Source organism: Telopea speciosissima, chromosome 2 (assembly GCF_018873765.1).
Source record: "Telopea speciosissima isolate NSW1024214 ecotype Mountain lineage chromosome 2, Tspe_v1, whole genome shotgun sequence".
Classification (NCBI taxonomy): Eukaryota; Viridiplantae; Streptophyta; class Magnoliopsida; order Proteales; family Proteaceae; genus Telopea; species Telopea speciosissima.
The window spans coordinates 34,461,186-34,475,549 of record NC_057917.1 but is presented as its reverse complement, the minus strand read 5'-3'; the positions used below and the strand labels follow the sequence as shown (position 1 = coordinate 34,475,549).

The window sequence follows — 14,364 nt, the reverse complement described above, 5'->3', positions numbered from 1 at the left end:
TTCAGGCCACGGTTTTGGCTGCATGCAAGGGCAGATTTACATGTATAATCATGGTAGTAGGCTATCCCTACCAAGATCCAGGCGAGGGCTAGCCTGTATGCACAGATCCAAGCCCAAACTGCGAGATCTGGGTGCAATAAGGCAGTGCAGCCAGGCACAGGGACTGATTTCAATCCCAAGCTAATAACAATAGTAAAAATATATGAAAAACCCTCAGATCTTCCATGCAACATGTTTGCATGTTGGATATGAGGTAGCACAAGGCAGTCCCCAGCTGTTCTGGGCTTCCCTTGGCCAGATCTACCTCCATAAAGCATAGATCCATATGAGGAAATAGAGAACAGCAGCAGCAGCATATTAGGGTAAGTATTTATACCTGAGAATGGCTTGGGTATACTGGGATCAGGGCTGCCAAGCTGATCCTCCTTCCTTCCTCTTCCTTCTCTTCTTCTTCTCCTTCCTTTCTTCCCTTTTTCCTTCTCTTTCTCTCTTTTCTCTCTTCTTTTCTCTCCCATGGTTTCAGCAACAACTAGAGTTCTAAAACTAAGCTGGGGTCCTCCATTTATGACAACCCCCTACTGAGGCCTGTTTGGCTGCTTAGGTCTCTTTTCAAAATGCATTTTTAGACTGATTCTTAGTCATTCTAGGCACTCTGGTGGGGTCCACTAGGGTCCAAGGGTATGAGGTGGTTCCCCAGACTCCCTTCAACCTATAGAGGGTGCCCATGGCCAGTATGGGTGGTCCTCGTACATCTGCAGATAAAAATACTGCATTTTCCCACTCTGGGTGATGTCTTTGGGTGATGTGTGCATCACCCAGAGAATTCATTTATAGAATTTGTTTGGATTGAAATGAAATTTTAGTTCATTTAGAGACATAATTGGATCATGGTTCCTTCTAAGAAAATGAATCTCTATGAATCTAAATTCTAGAAAAACTAGAATCAAAGGAAATGAAGATTGGATGATGATGTTATGTTATTTTTATTACGCAAAGGTCAACCTGTCAAGACAGCAGGATCCGATTTTGAGAGCAACTTGAGCTGAACTTTTAGCTAACTTAGAGACATAACTAGGTAATGGTGTCTTCTAACAAAATGTATCCCTATGAGTCTAGTTTCAAACAAAATTAGAACCAAGGCAAATGGAGTTCGAGTTGTGGAGTTATATCATTTTAACTAAGAGAAGTTCAATTTATAAATTAGCAAAGTTTGTCATTTATGTTGGGATTTAAGATGTATGTATGGAATTGGGTTCTCATCATCAAATCAATCATACAAATTGATGTTTGGGTTTAAAAATGCCTTATCTAAAATATTTAAAGTGATCAGGATCATCATTAGTTTAGCCTAGACCTAGGATTAAGTCCAAGGGTCCTAGAATCAAGGGATGGTACCTTCCTTAGGTTGTACATTTGGTGGTGAGCTGTACAGTAGCAAGGAGTTAGTGCTTGCCTTCTTAATGGTATGTAGGTCCTCACCAACGGGGCTACCTCATTATGTTCAACCATGGGTTCAATGTACCACAGTGTACTAGTAGCTTTGACCTCGGGTTCTGGACTTCCAACAAAATTTCAAATTAACCCATTTTTTTGGGCACGGGTTTAACAAGCAGAGATTTTGGGACTGCCCGATATAGGCGATTGATCAAACTGCATTTATATATGTATTTCTTGTTTAATTTAGCATCTCTTGTCCAATAATTATGATTTATTGCACTAAAATACTTGAATTATTGGTTATTACAGGGATATTGGAGTTTGCAGATATTTGATGCTAAAATGGCAGATTGGGAATACATTCTAGAAGAGGGGTTTGAGTGTAATTTAGAAAGATGAAAGATTTAAAAGTCCTATTTATCTCTCCTTCCAATAATCACTTCATGATTATTCTCCATTATCTCTTTCTTTTTTTTAATTAAACCCATCCCATTATCTCCCCCATCTGTCTCTCATCTCCATCTCATACATAGCCTACCTCTCTCTTTTAGTTTCCTATTCCAACTCCATTATCTCTTTCTTTTTCTTATTTTTAAAACAACCCCATCATCTCTCTATCTCTCATCCCCGTCTCATATGTAAATCTATCTCTCTCTCTTTTACTCTCCTATTCCAACCCGATTCTCCTTTATCTCTTTCTTTTTTCTAATTTTAAAAACGCATCTAACCTATTCATAGGGAGAGAGGGGACTGATTTAAAAATAGTGGGTAGAATACAGATTCGTCATCATTCCCCACTGAAAGCAAGAGAGGAGAGGGAATATGTTACTCGGGCAGCTAAGAGAGGAGAGAGGGTCTTAGGGTTTCTACTTGGAGACGTTGAGATCACCATTGCTGTCGTTGCTGCCATGAAGATCGACTATAGCTGTGCTCCCTTGATCGCCATGTGTAGCTAAATTCCCAACCTATTCTCAGGGAGATGAAACTCTGTGAAGTTAATTTATTTTATTTTCTTTGCATATTGACTATTTGATGTTAAGACTTTTGTAATTCTTTGATCTGGTTTAATGATGACATCTAGTTAGGATCTTTTGTTTCTGTGATTCAATTGATTCGTTCAAATAGTGGTTTTCTTTTCCCATGTGGTTGTACCAAAGATAGGTTATAACTGAATGAACTAAGCGTGCCAAGCCTCGTAGCGAAGGACGATAGTACTCGTCAAGATACCCTATATCTAGGAGGAACCCTACACTTTGTGGTGTCATTGGGCTTGTAGCCGCAGTGAACCGTAATGTGCGAGATAGTGAATTAAATCAATCTAACAAAGTGAATTTGACCCGAGGATAGTTCTTCTCATCTTATCATTCATATTATTTTTTGTTTATCATTGTTCTAGGTTCAGTTCAATTTCTAGTTACCTTTAATTAGCCTAGTTCCTTCTTTGCAATATTTCTTCCAGTTCCCCGTAGATCGACCCCTTACTTGCTACTTGCTAGATTAATTTAGGATTTTATTTTTTACCGGTTAACGACACGATCAAATTTTGGCGCCGTTACCGGGGAACCAAAGCACGGTTGCTAAGATTGATTGAGTTGTTTTGTGTTACTTTGTTTTAGTTTTAATTTTATAATTCCAGAATTTTTATTTTTATTTTTAATCCCTTTATTAGGTTAATTATAGTATACCTAACATTCTCTTTGTTTGTGTAGGAAGCCGAGTAGATCGAGTAGGACAAGCTGTCCGTTTGGTTTACTTTTAATTCCTAGACATTATGTAATTAGGGTTATTTTATGTCAATTTTTTTTCCAGCATTAGATTGGGTGTTTAGGTTTAATTTTAATTCCCTCAGCCCCTTAAGATCATTTGTGTAACTGTTCATCGAGGGCTGCACGTGGAATTGCGCAATCGCCAACACCAGGTAAGTATTTTCGTTAGTTTTAAATGAGTAATTTTTTTTTTACTTTTTAGTTCTCATTTTTATTTTTTATTGAGTTTTTTTATTTAGATATCATGTTTTAATTTCTGTTTAATTAGCACGTTCAACCTATGTTGTGTTTTATGCATGGTCGGCGTTCTTTGTACCCCAACCTGACTTCCCTTGGCCTAGAAATAGAGCGATCTGTGGCTAGACCTAAGGATAAGAATAATAATAATAAAATGGGTGACAAAAACCAGCCAGGAAGGCCGCTAAGTGAGCATGTCACTCCAACTGCCTATACCTCTGCATCTTGTATTCAGTTGCCTGCCATTCAGGCTGCTTAATATGAGATAAAGTCCAACATCATACAGATGTTACCATCCTATTATGGGCTTGCTAATGAGGAGCCTTACAAGCATCTTGATGAGTTCTTAGAGGTGTGCTCTACAGTCAAAATCCAAAACCTCTCTGAAGATGTCCTAAAGTTACTCCTATTCCCATTTTCCTTAAAGGACAAAGCCAAACACTGGCTTCATTCCCTAGATTCGGTTAGCATTTCTACATGGGCGGGGATGCAGTAGGAATTTTTTAAAAAAATTTTCCCCATTGGCTGGACTAATAGCCTTAGAAGAACCATTACTAGTTTCTCCCAATTAGAGGGCGAACAATTTCATGAAGCGTGGAAGAGACTCAAGGAATTACTTAGGAAGTGCCCCCACCATGCTGTCCCGAAATGGCAGTTAGTCAAGTGCTTTTATGATGGCCTCCGTGGCCAATATAGGCAGATGGTGGACTTCTCTTGTGGTGAAACATTTATGCACAAGAGTGAGATAAAAGCATGGGATCTTTTTAAAACCCTTACTGAGAATTCCCAACATCATGCTTCGGCCTCTCGGACTAAGATTTCACACATAGGGCAACCAAAGAAAGGTGCTCTCTATGAGATCAATCCAACTATAGAGATGACTGCTAAGGTTAATATGCTGTCTAAAAAATTGGACTATCTAATGTCTATAGGACAACATTCTATGTCCCCTTTCCCAATGAGTTTTCCTCCACCCAATCAGATTGAAGCCTGTGCCTTATGTGCTAGCCCTAGTCATTATGTGATGAACTACCCTTCGGCTGCACAATACCTTGAGTTTGTTCAGGAATAGGTGCAAAAGGCTCAAAGTTTCCTTAAACTGGGTAATAATCCCTTTTCTAATACTTATAACCCGGGATGGCGAAACCACCCAAACTTTTCATGGAGAACTCACCGTATAGGCCACCATTTAATGTTCAAACCAATACCTATATGGGTAGACAGCCACCATATCCTCAACCCTACTAGAATGAATCCTTTGAGGAAAAGGTGCTAAAAGCATTAAGTGGACTCGAGGAGAACACACAACTGCTTCACTCACATACTCAGTCCATCAATAAGCTAGAGAACCAACTGGGTTAGCTAGCCGATGCTATAAGTAGGAGGGAGGCTGGCCAATTGCCAAGTCAACCAATAGGTAACCCAAATAGTCAAACGGGTCGAGGGAAAGAGCAAGTCCAGTCGGTCACAGTCCTAAGGAGCGGCACAAGGGTGGAAAAACCTGATGCACCCTTAGCCACTAATGGGATGCTGCCCACTAGTTCTCAAGGTTAGGGAGAGGCTGAGTCAACCCGAGAGAAATCCGGGGGTGATGTAGATACACATGATTCCATTACTGAAACACCACCTGTGAAACCCATTCATTAGGTCCCAAGGAAGGGGCTGCACATTCCTATTGTGGAGGGACCATCACCTGATTCTTACATTCCAAAGGTCCCTTTTCCCCAAGCACTTCAAACACCATCTTATCCCCTTTAGAGTAAACAGGGTGAAAAGATGTAAGAGATGATCGACTTGTTCCAACAAGTTCACATCAATCTCCCCCTCTTGGATGCTATCAAACAAGTTCCTGCTTACGCTAAGTTTTGAAATGACCTCTGCACCCAAAAGCATAAGTTGAGAACTCAAATCCCTAAGACCATCCATTTGACTGAACAGGTTAGTTCGGTAATTTTCAACCACCTACCCCCTAAGCTTAAGGACCCAGGTGTGCCTCTTATTTCTTGCAACATTGGAGATCTCTCCATAAGTAGGGCACTACTTGATTTAGGGGCCAGTGTGAATATTTTGCCTAGTTCAGTCCATGACAGATTTGGTTTAGGAGATTTGAAACCCACTAAGGTTATCCTTCAGTTGGCTGATCGTTCAATCAAAACACCTCGTGGGTTTTTAGAAGATGTTTTAGTGAAGGTGGAAGAATTGTACTTTCCTGTGGACTTCCTTGTCCTGGATATGGATATAGCCACCACAACCAAGTTTCCCCCTATCATTTTAGGGCCCCCCTTCTTAGCTACTGCGAATGTTTGCATAAGTTGTAGATCGGGTGCCATGGATATCTCTTTTGGGAATAAGAAGCTTAGGCTCAACATCTTCAATGCATCCTTAGGTTCCTTTAGAGAAGAAGAGTGCTTTGCGTTGGATTTATTAGACGAAGTTGTGGCTGATCACACTTCTCACATGCTTATTAATAACCCTTTACAGCACTATGTAATGTTTGGAGATGAGTCTAAGGCATACACTAAAGAGGTGCATACTTTGCTAGATTCCTCACCCTCTTTAGAACAGCCACCTTGGATAGTTAGGTTTGAGCTGCTCCCCCCATTGGTTACATCTCCCCAACCTTCTTCTAAACCGGCTCCTTGGTATGATTTGATCCTTGACCCTCCATGAGTCATTCTGAGTGTGGCTGAAGACTCTAAACTTAGGGCTCTAGTGGGAGGCAGCCCACTCTAGTTATTGCTTTCTTTATTATTTATTTATTTTTCTACTGCTTTTATGTTTTAGTAGTTGTTTTGCAGCATTCATCTCCTATAGCGGATTTACTTCGTCATTGGTGTTCACATCTTTGGATTCACGGCCTCGCCAGCCCCACCTTAGGTTGTCTCGCTCCTTCCTTTATTTTTGTGTTCCCCTTGCTATAATTTTCTATTTTTGTATGTCATTGGGGACAATGCCGTTTAAATTGGGGAGGGAGGATTTTGGAAAATTTTTTTGCATATGACTCTCTGATTCATCTACATTCTTAGAAAACTCTCATGCACTCATTTTTATAATGATACTTTTACTTTACAGTGCATTTGACTCTAGGTTGTGAAAAAATTAATTCAACACAGTGTTAAGTATTGAACCTTTATTTTCCCGACTGTCATTTGTGAGCTTGCTTAATGCTTCTAAACATATAGGTCTACCCGGTTTGTTTTATTTTGAATGTTTAGGCAGACCACTGCTTAATTGTGTTTGCATTCTCTTTTGTTTTGAAAAAAAAAAAATTATGAGAGTTGAGTTTTGTTGCTTCATCTTAGTAACTGGGGCATCTAGGTCACAAGCCCGGAGTCTCACGTAAAATGGTTGGAGTTACCAGTTAGGTTATTATTACTACTATTCTTGAATCTAGTTCGGGCTTGTAGCCTTTTTGGTTCGAGTGAGTATGCCTGAGGAGTGTTTCACACTCAATCCCCTAAAGCCATCTGGCTTGGGAGTGGTTGGCTTAAAGCTCATTAAATGAGCCTTCTAGAAAGCTTAAAAGGCCAGAACATTGCACGGATATGAGAATCACACAATTTCAAAAAAAAAAGAAAAAAAAAAAAAAAAAAAAAAAAAGAAAAGAAAAGAAAAGAAAAGGAAAATGTTTTGAGAGAAAAATAAGTGAGCTACATTGATTATGAGGTGTTACACGAGCTAGCATGTGCATTTGTAAAAGGTTTAGATGTCACAATTCATGGTGAACCAGTGGGTTGAAAAGCAGAAAGTGAGAGCTTGATAGCTTAGGAGAAGTCTTCGTTCATTGCTTAGCTCTTGTGTTCACATGAACCAAACATCCTATGAGTTGATGAGCAATAGTAAACTGTCATTATTTCTTTGAATGCATTTTATGTAGATAGACTGTTTATGAACTAGAGAGTCGATTTAGTTATTTTCTTTATTCTCTTTCACTCGAGGACGAGCAAAAACTTAAGTTAGGGAGTGTGATCGTGCTGCATTTATATATGTATTTCTTGTTTAATTTAGCAGCACTTGTCCAATAATTATGATTTATTGCACTAAAATACTTGAATTATTGGTTATTATAGGGATATTGGAGTTTGCAGATATTTGATGCTAAAGGGGGCAGCTTGGGAATACATTCTAGAAGAGGGGTTTGAGTATGATTTAGAAAGATGGAAGATTTAAAAGTCCTATTATCTCTCCTTCCAATCATCACTTCATGATTATTCTCCATTATCTCTTTCTTTTTTTTTTTTTTAATTTTAAAACCCATCCCATTATCTCCCCCATCTCTATCTGATCTCCATCTCATACGTAGCCTACCTCTCTCTTTTAGTTTCCTATTCCAACTCCATTATCTCTTTCATTTTTTTATTTTTAAAACCACCCCATCATCTCTCTATCTCTCATCCCCATCTCATACGTAAACCTCTCTCTCTCTCTTTTACTCTCCTATTCCAACCCGATTCTCCTTTATCTCTTTCTTTTTTCTAATTTAAAAAACCCATTTAACCTATTCACAGGGAGAGGGGGGACTGATTTAAAAATGGTGGGCAGAATAGAGATTCATCATCATTCCCCCATCGAGAGCAAGAGAGGAGAGGGAATACGTTACTCGGGCGGCCAAGAGAGGAGAGAGGGTCTTAGGGTTTCTATTTGGAGACGTTGAGATCACCATTGCTGTGGTTGCTGCCATGAAGATTGACTGTGGCTGTGCTCCCTTGATCGCTATGCGTAGCTAAATTCCCAACCTATTCTCAGGGAGATGAAACTCTATGAAGTTAATTTATTTTATTTTCTTTGCACATTAACTATTTGATGTTAAGACTTCTATAATTCTTTGATCTGGTTTAATGATGACATCTAGTTAGGATCTTTTGTTTCTGTGATTCAATTGATTCGTTTAAATAGTGGTTTTCTTTTCCCATGTGGTTGTACCGAAGATAGGTTATAACTGAACAACTAAGCGTGCTAAGCCTTGTAGCGAAGGACGATAGTACTCGTCAAGATACCCTATATCTAGGAGGGACCCTACACTTTGTGGTGTCATTGGGCTTGTAGCCGCAGTGAACCATAATGTGTGAGATAGTGAATTAAATCAATCTAATAGAGTGAATTCGACCTGAGGATAGTTCTTCTCATCTTATCATTCATATTATTCTTTGTTTATCGTTGTTCTAGGTTCAGTTTAATTTCTAGTTACCTTTAATTAGCTTAATTCCTTCTTTGGAATATTTCTTCCAGTTCCCGGTAGATCGACCCCTTACTTGCTACTTGCTAGATTAGTTTAGGGTTTTAATTTTGACCGATTAACGACACGATCAGCGACAGGTGCTACTATAAGCCTAGGGTAGACATTTCTGATATGTTTTCTTTGGAGACCAGGAGGACGGTCTTCAAAGTTTTGACTGGGGCTGAAGGGATTCCGAAGTCTGAGGGGGAGTATAAGCCTACTGCCAGGATCATTAGCATGTGCATCTCCTATAACATCTATCCCAAGGGTGGGAACCGGGGTAGCATTTCTATGTCTGGGCATACATTACCTATTGTTTGCTGAGGGCCGGCAAGGGGAGTCCAGTGATCAACCTCCCTTATTGATGTAGGTGATGCTCTACCATGCCCAGAACCCATCAGATGGGAACCTACCCTATGGGAGATTCTTAACTCATGTGTTCCTATATTTTGGGGTTACTCTTGCTGGTGAGTACGAGGGAGGTGATAGGTCGAAGCCTATCAGCAAAACCTCCATCCAGAAGATGAAGATGCAAGGGGAACCAGAGAGCGATTCAGAGTTTGAGGAGGAGGAGATGGAGGAGGGGCATGAGGCATCAGAGGGAGCTGGGTTAGGTGAGCAGAAGGGTGATCCGGTGGATCCTAGCACACAGTTTGGAGATCTACCTTTCTATAGGCCGACTGGAGCTTCTAGTTCTCAGGTGCCACCTTAGGTGCCTGAGTCCTACGGTTGGTCTGACATGATGGCGCAGTTCCGAGGTCTCCACACTCAGGTTTCCTAGATGTTGTCATGGATGGATCAGGGTTTCACTTCCCTGGAGGGGAGAATAGGTGCCATTGAGCAGCGCCTTGATTTCTGGGATTCCTACTACCGAGTTGACTCTCGACAGGCCCAACCTCCACAAAGCAATTATCCTCCACAGAAGTAGTTCTCCAGCCTCAGTTTCATACCTAGGATTTAGTCTTTTCACTTTAGTCTTTCTATATATAGTTTTTTTTTTGTCATAGTTTATGTACTTTATTTGTAGTTTTTATCTTTTGTTTATTTCCCTACTGACTGTATCTGGAAGTAGTACTTCCAATGGAGCATCTAAGTAATGGCTTCCACCATGGTTTTAAATTTTATTAGAGCTTATTTTTAGTGTTCTGTCTTTCCTTATTATCTATTATTTACATTTGCCCCCTGTTAAATTAATTATTACATGTTTTACCTTCTTGCAAGCTATTAATCCTATTCCGCTGTTTGTGAATGTAGAAAGAGCTTCTCGCTCTGATACCAAGCTCTGTCACACCCCAAACCACCCCTGGGAGGATTAGGTAGGTGACCCGAGTTGCACTGTATCAATCCGCCAAACCCTAAGGATCTAGAAGCAGTTAATCTATTCACAGACACACACATCCACAATATTACAAGATGTAAAACACAAAGTGCTGCGGAAAGCTATATTTACATTAACAGAAAAAAAAAAAGAAAAAGAAAGAAAGGAAAATATATATACATCATCAGTATTTTAGTTCATTCTCTCTCTCACTCCCAGAACACCAGCAGCTCCTAACTCTATCAGACATAGCTTTATATAAAAGAATATAAACAGGGCAAGGCAACCCGAGCCCCAAATGCAAAGCTGTAAAACAAAAGGGAAAACTCCAACAAAAATAAAAGGAGTCCCAAGTCAAAATAGAGTCAGCTGCACCCCTCACAGGTTTTTCTCAGCTACCACCAAAAATACTCGCACCAGCGATATGACCTCTATCCGGGTCCATACCAAAATTGTCATAACCACCATTGCTTGCCTCCTGGAGATAAGCCTCCCTGCCACAATAACATCCACCTGCAGGATCATCTAACAAAAACATATATAAAAAAGTGTGAGCTCCACCGAGCCCGTGAATGTAATATCACCATGCATGCACATGCAAGCATAACCATATGAGTCCTACATGAGGTGCAGTTCATTTTATTTATTAGCTACCTAACATCACAACGAAGGCAGGTTAGTGCTACTACAATCCCCAATACATGTATCTCTGGTGCAGGCTTTTAACCCCTTCCCGCGATACACCCATTGAGTTGTCGGAGAAGACCAGTTGGCTCCAGCATCCCTTTCCAAGGTCAGCCCGACCGGCCCTCTTGATTAACCTATGAGGCATCCATCCTTTCTTTCGCATATCACATTTTTTTCTTTGGCTTATAGCCCATAACCACCTTTTCGGTGCATAACATTTCTTTTTATTTTCTCTTTTCTTTTCTTTTTCTTTTTCTCTTTCATATGGTCACTCTCATAGGCATCCAACACCTTAACACCTGTTGGCAAGGGTGCGTAGCACGGGTGATGAAACTCTAGCCCAATGCATCTATATGGCATAGTATGAATCGGATGGTGTCAACCGCATCCTATTCTATGGGCTACCACAGGCCTCATTTCCAAGCCTGCTACGACATCTAGTCTAGCAATTCACATACACCATTCATTGTCCATTCACAGTATTCATCATTCACGCATATCTTTATTTACAAAATTCACAATTAATGAAATAAGCAAACAGTACAGTAATATTATATTATAATTTATTTTAACATATTAGTCATGTTAAATTTACACAGACGGTGTAATTTCACTCACCTTGTTTTGGTCCTACTGGTTCAGCTATTAGTTCTGTTCCAGTTGGTGTCTGACTGTGCACCCCGAGCACGGGACCAAAACCTAATTTATCGGATCATAAATGTGTGTCAATTAATATTTAAAATTACATTAATATCCTAGTGTTGGTCTAGGCTTACTGGTCTGACTTGTATTCATACTAGTATTACTTGGGATTTCTCTGGGTTTTGCATTGGGCTTTCGGGTCTATCTCCCAGTGCATCATCCAAAAACGTGGAGCTTATTTGACTTGGTACCTAATAGTATAGTTAGCCAATACATAGCCCAACATTCACACAAACTAGTACCCGGGTCAGCAGTTCAGCTAATACCAATCCTGGGCATGGTTACTTAGCCCTGTGGGGCCCACTTAAGTACCCAGGGTATGGATGACAGCAAGCATAAGTGTAGAGGGGTATTTTGATCATTTACCACCCCATCACACAGCCCACAGGTCCCTGGTGAAGGCCCAAAAAGATAGATCACAATCTGAGCCTAGTTTATATCTCTAGGCGTTTCACTGGGTGATTGGGCCAATCGCCCAGTGCATCGCCAAGAGCCTGTTTGACACTGGTTTGGGCAATTTTTCTTGGATTTTGTAGCAGAGGCTACCATGGATTCGATCAAGGATGCATGAGGGATGGTCATGGACCATAATTGGAGTGAAATCCACTGGTCATAATGGTTTTGGGTTTGGTTTTCCCATTTGGAAGCTAGGAGCTGTTCTGATAGCACAAAGCACAACTGTCTAGGCTGAGCTCAAGCTCAAGGATCCAGTTTGGGCTGCATGCAGGGCCTGTTTTACATATATTCTCATGGTAGGACATTGATCCCATGCTAAAGTATGCAAGGATCAGCTTGCAAGCAAAGATCCATGCCCAAATTGCCTATTATGGGTGCAACTGTGCTGTGCAGTCAAGCATAGAGACTGACTTCAGTCTCAGATTTAAAAATAGTAGTAAAACTTGCTATATTATGATCAGATCTTACATGCAATGGCTTTGCATGTTAGATCTGATGCATCCCAAGGCATTCCCATGGTGTTCTAAGCATTACTAGCTAAAGACACCACCATCAAAGCAGAGATCAGAGAACAGCCATAGAAAACAGAAGCACACAAAGATTATGACCATTAATTACCTGGAGGGTGTTTGTGGCCAGATTAGTGCTCTGAAGCAGCACCAGTCTTCCTTCTTCTTCTTTCTTCCTTTCCTTCTCTTCTTCTTCCTTTTCCTTCTCTTTCTCTCTTTCTCTCTTTTAGCTTCAGCAGCAAGGACGAAATGAGGAGCTGCCCTCCTATTTATACAGTTGGGCTGACTAAGGCCTGTTTGGCCTTAGGCTCCCTTTCCCAAGAATGCATTTTTGACTGCATTCTGGGCCATTTTGGTTGCACAGGTGGGGTCCACATGGTTCCAGAGGTGGGTAATGGTTCCTAAAATTCTCATCTACCCCTAGAGGGTGTTCATGGTCTGTATGGTCCCCACATATCTGGAGTCCAATAAACCCATTTCAGCTACTCTGGGCGATTCTCTGGGCCTTAGGCCAATCGCCCAGAGAATGTAGCATTACTGTATAGGCCTTGGGCTTGCACAGGTGTTTGGTCTATGGCTTGGGCATTGCATCAACACCTCATCCACGGTCTGACACACATCTGAATAGTTATGGGCCCACAAATATGGATCAGAGAGAGAGAGTATCTGGGGTTATGCAATACATCATGCTATGGGCAATGCAACTGCATGGGTCTGCAATCCATCTTCTGATAGGTATATAGGATGACATCCTCGGGGGTTCTCCACTGAATTAAACCACTGGAGTGATGCTCCACAGTGTGTTTAGGTGTCTAGTCAAAGGTTCCTACCCTTCATCCAAAAATTCCAGTTAGTCTGGGGCAGGCTTGACACTACCACAAGCCTCCTTTCCAAGCCAGCTACGACATCTAGTCTAGCAATTCACATACAACATTCAATGTCCAATCACAGAATTCATCAGCCAAGCATTCTTTATTCAATAGAATTCATAGTAATTGAATTAAGTGAACAGTGTAATAGTATCATTATAATTTGTGTTGACATATTAGCCGTGTCGCATGTACATACACGGTGTAATTTCACTCACCTTGTTCCTGTCCTACTGGTTCAGCTATCAGTTCTGTTCCGGTTGGTGTCTGACTGTGCGCCTCGAGCACAGGATCAAAACCTAATTTATCGGATCATAAATGTGTGTCAATTAATATTTAAAGTTACATTAATATCCTAGTGTTGGTCTAGGCTTACTGGTCAGACTTTGTATTCATACAAGTATTACTTGGGATTTCTCTGGGTCTTGCACTGGGCTTTCGGGTCTATCTCCTGGTGCATCATCCAGAGATGTGGAATTTGATTGACTTGGTACCCTGACAGCATAGTTAGCCAATACATGGCCCAAACAGTCACACAAACCAGTACCCAGGTCAACAGTTCAACCAATCCTGGACATGGTTACCTGACCCTGTGGGGCAAACTTGAGTACCCAGGGTATGGATGACAGTAAGCATAAGTGGAGAGGGGTATTTTGGTCATTTACCACCTCATCACACAGCCCATAGGTCACTGGTGAAGGTCCAAAAAGGTAGTACATAAAAAACCCAATTTATATCTCTGGGTGTTTCACTGGGTGATTGGGTAATCGCCCAGTGCATCACCCAGAGCCTATTTGACACGGGTTTGGGTAGTTTTTCTTGGATTTTACAGTAGGAGCTGCCATGATTTCAATTAGGGATGCATGAGCGATGGTCATGGACCATAATTGGTATAAAATCCATTGGTCCAAATGGTTTTGGGTTTTGTTTTCCCATTTGGAAGCCAGGAGCTATTTTGACAGCACAGAGAACAGCTGTCCAGGCTGAGCTCAAGCTCAAGGATCCAATTTGGGCTGTATGCAGGGCTTCTTTTATGCATATTTTCATGGTAGGACACTAATCTTGTGCTAAGATATGCAAGGATCACCATGCATGCAAAGATCCATGCCCAGACTGCCTAATCTTGGTGCAACTGTGTACTACAGTCAGGCACAGAGACTGACTT

At 40.9% G+C, this 14,364-nt stretch overlaps 1 non-coding gene across 1 annotated transcript; it reads right to left on the bottom strand.

Moving 5' to 3' along the window:
• Nucleotides 1-3,975: 3,975 nt before the first annotated feature.
• On the bottom strand, nt 3,976-4,082 carry LOC122653365. The gene has a single exon (XR_006331796.1). It is a non-coding gene; the product is annotated as a small nucleolar RNA R71 (small nucleolar RNA).
• Between the last annotated feature and the right edge of the window lie 10,282 nt (nt 4,083-14,364).